Genomic DNA, 12306 nt, shown 5'->3' with positions numbered 1-12306 from the left:
CACACGTTCTGAAGTTTAATTCAATTTTTATAAACCTCTCCCTAATTCCCTCTTAAAGGCCATTGTATAGCCCACTAGGGAAAGGTATTTTGCTTTCAGCAATTACACATATTTTGCAAGTGCTAATCGTTCTGCAGGAAAAAAAAAAAAGAAGGCAGAAGGGGAAAAGAAAAACAAAGAAAAGTGAGAGAGGGGAGAGCTGGTTTGAAGGGATTTTATCTAATTTCATTTTAATTAGATCCTTTTTCTAACTGAGTTTCTAATTTTTCAATTAGCAATTAGCAGCTGCAACTCATTCTGAGCATCACGAGGTGCCAACGACACTAATTACACCACAGGAGTAGGAGGCTGGAAATGAGAAATAAAATTATCCATGAATGTTATTAGAAGAAAGGAATGATTACTCCCCGTAATAATATACTGATGTGAGCCTAATTAGATTGAAGGATTCAGAGGGAAAAAATGAGATTTAAAAATGGATCACATTTAGATGCCTTGAGGTCATAATTTTGCTATAAATATTACTTTAGAACATCACACTTGAAAACAGGTTTGCAAGCTTGATGATGTTTATATCAGGTTGTTCAGCAATGACCCACATCCCTAGTATACAATAACCCAAAACATCAATGACTTCTGAAATACCAATACTCTTCCTGTAAAACGTGTCTGAGATTTCAAAAATAAGCACTCGTGCACATGCACAGACATAAACAATGCAATGAAAATAAGACCCAGGCACTGGGAAATACCGAAGCCAAGATGCCATTTTTGGCATCGTAAATCAGGGGTGGAGTTTTTAGCCACGAAATGAAAAGCCGTGTGTCTGTAGTTTCCCATCTGTTGGTTCAATTAGTTTCCTTCCTCCTATGGCAGTGTCGAGCCTGTGACTGTGTTTCAGGGAAGACAGGTGCAAGCTGATGGCTCCACCATATCTAGAAGCTGCTGATTTGAAAAACACTCTAGTCAAGAAAAATGTAGCTTTCTATTAGCAAAGCAGCCACACAGACCATCCATACTCTCAGAGAAGAGCTAATTTTCTGGCTGTGGTCACAGGAAATCAAAACTATCGTATTGATCCTCAAGAGCGATTCCTAATTAGCTACAGAGTAATCTCCTAGATTTCCCCAAGGCCAGAGTGACTGACCGTGGCATTAGTGGGCTGGACAGAACCACCAGCCCTGACCCCCAGGCCCCTGTGCCACGTACCACGGAGGAATTGGACCAGGATGAGTAAACACTCTGGGAACTTCTGTGCACAGTAAGTTGCTTCCTCGCAGAAGGAGATAATACCATTTCCCCCCTTATCCTCCTTTACTCCTTCTTATCTTGGGAGAAAGGTAAAAAGTTTTGAAGGAAAGCAGAAAATTCAGCAAGCAAGTTAAGTCCAGGCATCTGCCTCACCTTCTGATAAACTTCCTGAAAATCTTCCTTCAATTCTCCTGTCTCTTCTCATTCCCTCCCGGCTTTTCCCGTTTCTTAATGATTTCAAAATGCCTTGACCCATCTTCTGAGCTCTATCCTGGCAATTTTGACTGTATTTGCAGCAGTTTCAGCAGTTGGTTCTATCAGCACCTTCAAATCAGTATCACATTTATTATGCTCCCTATTTGCACCCCAACATGCCCCTCAAGCTGCACTCTTGTCAATGACTGGCCATCCTCCCAGGTGCCCAGACTCCTATTATTGAAGTAATCTTCGATTCTTCTCTTCTCCCCTTATCTCCCACTCCTGCTAGTTCTGCCCAGCATTTCTCCCACAATGCTTCTTTTCTTCACATCTGATGCCCCTGGGTAGGTGTCCCTTGTTTCTTACTTTAGCTTCCTAACTAATCCCCCCTGACAAATGCCTTCTACCTTATACCTCCAGCTTTGTCTTCCTGCAAAACTGCCTGGATCGTACTATTCCCTGCTTGGACTAGTCAGTGTTTGCTGTGGAAAAAAGCTGAAACTCCCAAGTTTCCATGTATGTTCTTGCTTCAGCCTACATTTTGGATATGATATTTTCCTTTTCTGATTAAATATCCTATGTTATAGCTGAATGAATGTATATGGTCAATGCCTTACTCATGCTGCACCCTTTAGCTGATATTCCCACACATATTTCCAGAGAGTCAAATCCTATCCATTCTGGAAGATCCAGCCCAATGATGGTAATATTCCTAATCTTCCTTTGCATGCACATAGGATTTTTAATTTTCAAAGCAAGTTCACATCTATGGAGTTTATTTAAGCCTCATAAGAGCCCCAAGAAAAGCAGGATAAATAGGCTTTCTTAGCCCCCTTTTATAGAGGAGGAAACTGAGACACAGGCAGGATCAGCGAAGTGCCTGGTAATCAAGGGTAGACCAGACACACACCTGCTGATTTTCAGCAGCTGCTCTTTCCTTCAAGCATTGGCAACGCTCAGAGCATGCTTGGTTTTGCTCTGCAATCACTTGGATGGAGTCTTGCAGTCAAACAACTGCCCTCCTGATGGAACCTGGAAAAATTGATGAGCTCCCATTCCTTGGGCGGCCTATCTATCTGTATATATCCCAGCACATTTGCCACTAATTATATTTCTCTTTATAATGTGAGCTCTCCCGTTAAGTAAGGTAATTGATGACCCCTGAAAAATATCACTAATTCCAAAATGGCCCAGAAGTATTTTGTCATGCTGTTTCCTTTTCCATTTCTCCACCCCTGGTGTTAGAATGATTAAGATGCCACATGCATCAGAGGAAGAAAACAGTATGAAAGGCCAAAAAGGGTAGTGTCTGTATATATTAGAAGAGGGAGAGTGTTAGGGAAGAAAGTTAGTACTTTATTTTATTTTTAAGACAGAAAAAGGCAAAAAAAAAAAAAAAAAAAAACCAAAACAAACAAACAAAAAACTAACAACCTCTCTGAACTTTAATTTCCTCTAAAAAATGAGGGTTCTAATGGTATATGTATCTTGCAAAGTTGGCATGTGAATCACAACAAATGTGATAAAAGATATGAATATACTTTTATTTTGTAATATAATGCATTATACAAATATTTGAAATGTATAATCATTTCATTTATACATAGATATAGACATAGATATGTGTATGCATATATTTGTATGCACACACAATGAATATGAATGTGCATGCATATTGCATTATATGCTTAAGACAGCCTAACCCCCTCCACACACTGGGGCTTCCTTTTTTCAAGCCCTATCTTTATCCAGGTGGGAAAATGCCTCAAAAGCCTTAAGTCAGATCAAGCATTGATCACCAGTTAATGCACAGAAATAACTAAATGGGACTCATGTTCCTCTTGTTTCTGGGCAGGGTGGAGGAGGAAGAAGTCTTTAATCTTCTGAGTTGTGCCTTATTAGGCAGCAGAGAGATGCTCTCTGACTTGGCACATGCCCTGTGATCTTCCAGGATGAAAAGTTCTGTCTGAATGCAGGCAGGGATGATTTGCTAATCAAGAATGAGACAGAGCAAGTGGCATGCCCAACAGGACAGGGACAGCCAGGCTGAGGCCACCCCCTTCCTATTGATTTATATTTCTATTCACTGTTCTGAAATGTGGAGAGCTCATAACCCTCCGGAAAGACCGTTTCAGCTGCTGGTGGGGAGTTAGTGTTTCAGGAATGAGGGTGGTGAGGAGAAGCCTTTGCTCTGAAACTTATGTGGTCTGGAAACTTCAGGATCTTATCTTCCTCCTTCTCTTCTCTCCTCCTCCTTGTCTTTCCTCTCCTCCTCTTTTTCCTCCTTTTGCTGTCAGTTGCCTAAGGGAAGGGATCTTGGCCTTACCTGCTAAGTTGCCAGGGTTGTTCAGGGAAGGCTAAAAGATGCAGGAGGCAAGAGGAAGCCCAAGGCCTTTCTTGTCTCATCAGTCTTTCCGGGTCCTGGGCTGAGGCAGACAGGATGGCTCGCTGAGCTTGTGACAACATTCCAGGCCTGCAGCTCGGATGGCAGCTGTCCATGGCAGGCCAGACTTTGGAATATCTCACTAGAGCCTTGCTTGTCTCACAGCCCCCACCCCGAAGCTAACACCCTTTTGTCTCCAGCTGGTCCTTGGCCCCCTGCTGTTCTCATTTGTGATTTTATTTTCCCTGAATGCAGGGAGTTACTCAGAGCTGGGCTCTTGTCCAACTGGTCCTGCACGATCTTTTTCTTCCCCGGGATGCTAGCTCCTCTTCGTGAGGATTCTTGCTGGGTCTGCCTTCCCTCTCTCCATCTGGTGCTGTACGCCCGCTGAGTGGGCCCTGCAGGGCTGGAGTTGGCTAGGCTGGGCAGCCAGCAAGCCAGCAAAGCCCCTGCAGCCGTGAACCAGAAATCCAGGATGCCTACTCTGCCAGTCTATGTCAAAAAGACAAAACACCTAGAGAGGTTTAAAAACATTCAGGAGAAGAAAAAGCAAGCGCACAGCATGAGAGAGCTTTGTCCAGCCAGCACTTTTACTAGCAATAAATCTGCCTTAAAAATGTATAAGGATATACAGAAAAAGAAAATTGAGCAAATCACTTTGGTGGAAACCCATTTCTCCCGCACTCGGCCATTTCTCTGCATCAGCTCTTCACTCTCCCAGGGAGAGCTCCCAGCCAAGTAAGACAACAGTGTAAACAAAAGTCACCCCAGGCCCAAAACCAAGTTTCCTGCAGGGCACTGTCTGCTGCAGCTGGTAGAACCTACTGGGTTTCTGGCTTTGTGCTGACCTTTGCAAGTGTGCTTCAGCTGGAAAAATCAGACCTATCTATCCATCTCCATGTTGAAGACCCCCCCGGGTTCAGGCTGTACAGGGTGGACAAGGTCCAAGTGTCTCATCCTTCCTGATCCTGAGGACGGTGGTGGTTTCTGGAGGAGTCCAAAGTGATCCCAGCCATACTGCCTGTGAATGATTGCTTACCACCCAGGAACAGAACCTGGGGTCTATTCTCTGCAGCTGGATCTATGGAGGTCAGACGAGTCTGCTATGACATATTTTGTTATGTGAAATTGTAGCACGACAAGCCGCAGACAAAACTCCTCAGACACGGAGTCAAAGAAGGAAGAGGTTTATTTGGCCGGGATCATCGGCAGGACTCCTGTCTCAAGAGCCAAGCTCCCCAATTGAGCAATTCCTGTCCCTTTTAAGGGCTCACAACTCTAAGGAGGTCCGCGTGAGAGGGTCATGATCGATTGAGCAAGCAGGGGGTACGTGACAGGGGCCGCGTGCACCGGTGGTCAGAGTGAAACAGAACAGACCGGGAAGTTTTACAATGTCTTTCTATAATCTATAAATAACATCAGTTGCTAAGTCAGGGGCCGAATTTTAACTCCCGGGCTTAGGTCAGGCAGGCCCAGGCCTGGTTTCAGGTCTGGTTTTCAGGTCTTGGTTTCGGGTCTGCTTCCTAGGCGCCAGCCTACCTGCCTTTAGTTTTGCTTCTCTTGCCTTTTCTGAGGATAAAACAACATGAAAGGGTCTGTCTCTCTTCTCTTAAAATAAGCCAGGCACAGAAATACAAATACTGCATGGTCTCACTCATATGCAGAATCTAAAAAAGTTGATCTTGAAGGAATTCAGAAAATGCCGCCCCAAAATGTATTGTTTTAGACTTAAAACTGAGGGCACTTGGGAATAGTAAATGCAGAAAGGGGCTTCCTATGAACTTCCTTAATGTACCTAAAGACAGATCCTCCAAGAGGAGCACAACTGTCATGAATGCCCTCCCAGGGAATCTCATCAACCAAGGAAGATTAAACTCAGATCACAGCAGAGGAGCCGGGAGGTTGATGCCAGGACCAGACAGACTTTGTCACAGGCTGTCACCTACTTCTCTGGAGGGCTATTCATCTTTAATTATTTATTTACTTTTTATTTTTTTAGAGACAAGGTCTCTCTCTTTCGTCCAGGCTACGGTGTGGTGGTGCAATCATAACTCACTGCAACCTTCATCTCCTGGGCTCAAAGAATTCTCCCACCTCAGCCTCCCAAGAAGATGGGACTACAGGTGCACACCACCATGCCTGGCTGATTGTTTAATGTTTTTGTAGAAATAAGGTCTCACTATGTTGCTCAGGCTGGTCTCAAACTCCTGGCCTCAAGCGATCCTACCTCAACCTCCCAAAGTACTAGGATTATAAGTGTGAGCCATTATGCCTGGCTCCATTCACCTTTTCCAAAAATCACTTAAACTAGGCTAAGTCGCTTACATCCCCCATGCCTTCTCTCCTACAAAGAAGGTGTATACTCTTCTAGATCTCACTGGGATTTGGGGTATTCTCTTTTCCTTCATGTGATGCCCCCATGCGTGTAATACCTTTGTATCATAGTCCCCCCTTACCCACAAGGAATACATCCCAAGACCCCCAGTGGATGCCAGAAACTGCGAAGAGTATTGAACCCTATATATTCTATATCTTTTCCCATACAGTAATGGGCAGGTAGCATCTACAGTATGAATACACTGGACAAAGGGATGATTCATGTCCCTAGCAGGACAGAGTGGGATGGCACAAGGTATCATCATGCTACTCAGAATGGAACGCAATTTCAAGCTTAAGAATTGTTTATTTCTGGAATTTTCCATTTGATGTTTTGACTGAGGTTAACAAACTGCAGAAAGAAAAATCAAAGATAAGCTGGAACTACTGTGTACTTTTTCTCCTGTTACTCTGCCTACTGTCTGTTTATTTCATAGACTCAAATATTGAACCCTCAGAGGGTAGACAGTCTTCCCTGTGTCTAGAATGGTGATTACCAGGAAGTTGAGAATAGAATGGTGGTTACCAGGGGTGGAGCAGTGGTTGGGGAAGGGCTTGGGAGCTGTTAGTCAAAGGTTACAAGATCTCAGTTAGATAAGAGGAAGAAGTTCAAGAGATCTAGTGTACCAAATGATGACTGTTGTTAATAAAACACATTGTATTCTTTAAAAATGCTGAAAGGGTAGATTTTTAGTCTTCTCGCCACAGAAATGACAATTATATGAGATAATGCCTATGTTAATTAGTTTGATTTAGCCATTCCATAATGTATATGTTTTAAAGCATGATTATGTACATGATAAATATATACAATTCCATCTGTCAATTAAAAATAAAATAAACTATGTCTGCAATTCCCTTCAGGTATTCATCACTAGCTATGCAAAACTGGAACTTCATGTCCTTACACAATAAAGGCAATGTGCAATGGGCAATGCTTATCACATGTTTCTGAATGCAGAGCCCAGTGCTAATTTCTCAGGACAAGGCTCCTTACTCATCTGCTGAGCCCTTTACTCATTTACCTTTGTGATCATTTAGGCCACACCATTGGGCCCACATTGCTGTTTTTGCTACTCCAAGAAGATCAAGAGAGAGCCACCACAGCAGAATGAGATTCCAAGCCTTCTCATGCATCCCTCAGGGATCAGGCCTGGCCTTGGTCTCTAGAAAGCTCTTGCTGATTACTCTGGGAGTTTGAATCTCAGTGACCACAGTCTGCCCGGGCCTGATCCCAAGGGCACAAGCACACAGGAACCTGGGGGCAGATGTGTAACCTCAAAGAGAGTAATTATGTCCTAGCCAATAAATAAACAATCACTGGAACAATTAGTGCTCACCCCTTTGAAATTTGCATCTCACCTCAGGACAATCTTGCTCTTCAACCTTGTCAATACGTTGATATGTTATAAATAAGTGGTTTTACTGGGATGAGATGCAAGCTATCTTGAAGCTAACTAAGCATGACTAGAATACACTATCTCTCACGTCCCAGGAAGTTATTTGCATTCTGATACAAACTGATGCTAGATTCCTAAACCTAATCATGATCCTCAGCTGCAGTAAGGACCACTGACCTACTATGTTATTGTGAAATATATATTTGGACCTCTTTCTCCACATTTCCTGGCCCACACCTCCTAAAACCCTTGAAATCTCTGGAATAAGAAAAGTGATTTTTTGTATGCTAATGAGATGACTGGTGGCTGGCAACCCCTGTATAGCTTTCAAAATACCAAGGCATGATTAGAGGATTGAGTTTTTAGCCCCACCACCCAACCTCCTGGCAGGAAAGAGAGGCAGAAGACTAAGTTGATTACTAATGGTCAATAATTTAATCAATCATGCCTGCATAATAATGCTTCATAAAAACCCCAAAGGACCTGGTTTGGCTAGCTTCTGGCTAGCTGAACATGTGGGGGCTTCTGCAGGCTGGTGCCCCCAGAAAAGGCATGGAAGCTTCAAGCCCCTTCCTTCACATATTACCCTAACATTTCTTCCATTGGCTATTTATTTGTATCCTTTGTAATATCCTTTATATTAAATAGGTTAAAGTAAGTACACTTTTTCCCTAAGTTCTGTGAGCCATTCTAGCAAATTAATTGAACAAGAAAGGGTCATGGGAATCCCTGATTTATAACAAGTGGGTCAAAAGTATAAAATGTCAATCTGCTACTTGCAACTAGCATCTGAAATTGGGGGTAGTCTTGTGGGACTCAGCCTTCAACCTGTGGAATCTGACACTTTCTCCAGGTAGATAGTGTCACAATTGAATTGCATTGTGGAGGATACCCAGCTAGTATCTGCTATGGAATTGCTTGGTTGGTGCGTGGGGAAAAACCCCCATGTGTTTTGGTGACCAGAGGCAAAGTGTTCTATGTTATAGTGACTGTGTGAGCGTAGAGAAAAACACTTTGTGTTTTTTTTTTTCCTATGTCTTATAGACCCACTAATGGACTAAGTAATGTTCCTGTTGGTGACTCTGAGCAAGGAAAACAAATAAGGCAAAGAAGGAGGTAAAAGAGACAAGTAAGACATTATCTGAGAACCTGCAATGACTCTTGGGAAGACATCAAAGCAGAAAAAGAAAGAAGTGGCAAGTGACAAAAGAGGTGCAATGTTTTAAATGTTTGCCCCCTGCAAAACTCATGTTGAAATTTAATTCTGCCCTCATGGATGGATTTATGCATTATGTTGGGAGGGATTTTATGATATTGGGAGTGGGTTTGACCCCTCTTACTCTCTCTCACCCTTCTGCCTTCCACCGTGAGACAATGCAGAAGGAAGACACCAACCAGATGCCAGACCCTCATCTTAAACTTCCCAGCTTCCAAAACTGTGAGGAAATAAATGTCCATTCTTTATAAATTACCTATTTTGTGGTATCCTGTTATATAGCTGCACAAACAGACTGAGACAGGAGGTATATGTCAGGGTGCAGTAGAGAACCATTCACTGCATTAGGGGGTTCCCTTCCATGGCACTTTTTGCCTGCTTTATTAATTTAATACAAAGAGATCAGGCACCAATTACAGGCAAGACCCACTAGTAATCTTCAGCAGTGGGATACAGAAATGAACAAGATGTATGGTTTCTGCTTTCAAATTGCATACAGTTCAGTTGGGGCTAAATTATAGACACAAATACTAATATTATAAGTTAGATTTTACTACATTCACCATAGAGGTAGGTTTTAGAATTTCAAAGGAGGGGTTCTTAGCCAGGGGTGGGAAATTTTATGGAGGAGCTGGATTTTGACAATTTTATCTATGCTAAATGAATGCCCTCTTTCCGGGAACTAAGGAATTTTACCTTTCTGGGGATTCATGGCAAGAAGATACAATCCTTGATCTCAGAAGACATTGTGATACACAATGACAGATAAGTTGACAATGAAATGTAAAACTGCTTCCAGAAGCTTCTAGGTGTTAAGTTTGACCACATCATGCATCTCATTTCCACATTGTCTTCTATGTCTATATCTGGCCCCCTCCTCAACTATCCTAAGCATTTAGAGCATCTCCTTTCCCTATAAAAGCCATCATAGTTTATGTTTATGGCTATGTGTTTTGTTTCTGCAAATCTAATTGTTCCTTAAGAGTAAGGATTATGTCTCAGAGCCTCACAGGAAGGCACAAAGGAAGATGTCAGCAAACGCCATAGAACTATTAATTACTGACAATTCACATGCCACACTGTTAAATGAGGAAAGGGAGGAAGGAAGAGACCAGACCACTGAGGCATTAAGAGAACAAGGATCCAGCATGGATCAAGCAAATCCCACCACCCTTAGCTATGAGACCAAGTCCCAGCTCTGTCACTTGTTAGTTGTGTTGTCTTAGACAAGTCAATTTACTTCCTAAGAAGCCCTGCCCTCTTCTATAATAACATGTCTGTTGGATTTCATTCATTCCCAAATACTGAAGACAGTCTGCAACAAAATTTTCTGGGAAATTGTAAAATACAGATGAATAAGCCCACAGAGGGTGAGCCGAAATTTCTCTATTTATAAGATCTCTGAATGAATCTAATAAAGAGTGGTATCTGCAAATCAGAGGACTAATGCTCATGCTGTAAGATTCTTCCACCTGTTACATCAAGAACACTAACATTTCTTATTGTGATGTAGAAACAGGGTGATGGCCTTCTGAAAGCCAGCACGTAATGACAGCATGAAATATTTTACTTGTTAATTTTTTGTTTGTCTGTTTTTCAGATGTTTTAGACCTTCGTGGAGAAGAAGTTTGGTGGTGGGGCAGGAGCAGAAGTTAGAACTCGGGATTTCTTTGTTCACCTTGGCTGCGAAGCCACCCATATATGACCAGTGTTGAAACTCATTGCACCAGGCCAACCAATTAGTCTGTATTGGCCCCATAAACTTTGGGCTGACAAGTATCAAGTGAAAGGTTCTTGAGAATAAGACTGAAAAATCCTTCTTACTTCCCCCTACGAAAAAATTCTCCAGCCCCAGAATGTTATTCCTTCCCAAGAAACACAAATTAACTAGCTGCACTAATGACCTCCAGACCAACACAAACCCATTTCCCCTTGAAATTAACCTTCTATTCTGAATCTAAACAGTGTCTAATTAGCCCCAAACACTGGTGAGCTAACTGGAAGAGAAGAATGTAGGAAATCAAAACAAGGGGATAGTTTTACGGTTGGAAAAAAAAAAATAGCGAAAAGCCATCCTCCAATTATCCTATCCTTCTAACCTCCGCCCCTAGATCCTTATCCTGCATCTTCATTTGTCTTCCTTTCCGTAAACCTTGTAAAGGAGTCTGCTTTTCAGACAAATATTTTTCCCAGCTCATTTGACACCTAGAAGGCAGGAAAAATATTGCCCATCACGATAAATATGAGTATAATATTCCAATTTTCCAGCATTTGACAGCAATCAAGGGAAGAGTAATGTGTTCCCTCTGTGACTAAATCATTTAGAGACCAAGGTATTCTGTCTCATTCTCATTAGGAAAAAAAAATATTCCAATAATCTCATTATCCCAGTGTGAATAACAGTAAAAAAGCACCAAGACTAATGACTTCTTCCGCGCTTGCCTCCGCAGATACCAGCCCAGGCGGTGCTTTTATAGGCAATGCTTGGGTAATGGAGTCTCCCTTAGCAGCGATCCTGTAGCATCTGCTGCTCTGAAAGCCCTGCCTAACACATTCTGCTTTGTCTGCAGCAAGGTTTACACACACCCCTGGACTCCAAAGACTCTTTTTATGTATTTTTTAAAAAACTAACTCCAATGGAAAAAGAATGTGTCATGGCATGTTAAACTTTATGGAAATTCTTCTGGAGAATAACATAATTTCACGGTGCATTACTCTGAAATGACCTAGTACTTGAACAATTAATTTTTAAGGTGTAGCATTGACTTCCCCTTGCTGTATTTAACCCATATCTGAAATTGTCAACAATGCCAAGGGTTGGACAATGAGTTGGGAGAAGAGCAGGAGCCTGAAAATTACTCCCTATCTACTATGTTTTCTTTTATCAGACATAATGCTTCCCTCTTTGGTTCAAAAATGAAAAGAGAAGGGAGCAGGTACTTTAGTTAGGGACACTTCATAGGCAGCACAGCCTGGCAGGTAAATAGTACAGTCCTGGAGACATAAACTCTATGTCTTACCTTTGTCATTAATTTACTGTGTAGCCTTAGAGAAACTCCTTTTTCTCTCTGTAGCTAAAATGGGGGAAGGAGAGGTTTTGTTTGTTATGCCCCCAAAAGGAATTCAGTGATAGAAAATGAATAGATGTATAATATATCCTCTGATTCCTTGAAATAAAAGCTCTGAATGTTCTTTTTTTTCTTTTCTTTTTTTTTTTTTTGCTGTCCTTTTTACACCTTATTTTTATCTCTACACTCTTGCATTCCTCACCTCCTTCACTGCACCCTCCCTGTCCTTAAACACACAGGTAAATGGAGAATTGGTATGCAAGAGCATCTTCTCAAGACTAGCATGAAACACTTCAAATGCATAGGAAAAAGCCATAGAGTGGTACAGTTGGAAAGAATCTTATAAAAGATTCCTGTGAATTTTTTCTCTTTGAGGAAAAAAAAAGACTCACAGAGGACAGATTTCTCCCAAGG

General features: G+C 42.0%; 1 long non-coding RNA gene across 1 annotated transcript; it reads left to right on the top strand.

The window, feature by feature from the left end:
* Positions 1-838: 838 nt before the first annotated feature.
* LOC134808250 (uncharacterized) lies at positions 839-12016 on the top strand. The gene is made up of 3 exons (XR_010150786.1): positions 839-1261; positions 8653-8820; positions 10425-12016. It is a non-coding gene; the product is annotated as an uncharacterized LOC134808250 (long non-coding RNA).
* Positions 12017-12306: the final 290 nt, after the last annotated feature.

Source organism: Pan troglodytes, chromosome 1 (assembly GCF_028858775.2).
Source record: "Pan troglodytes isolate AG18354 chromosome 1, NHGRI_mPanTro3-v2.0_pri, whole genome shotgun sequence".
In the NCBI taxonomy this organism is placed as follows: Eukaryota; Metazoa; Chordata; class Mammalia; order Primates; family Hominidae; genus Pan; species Pan troglodytes.
This window is presented reverse-complemented; position numbering and strand designations above follow the sequence as displayed.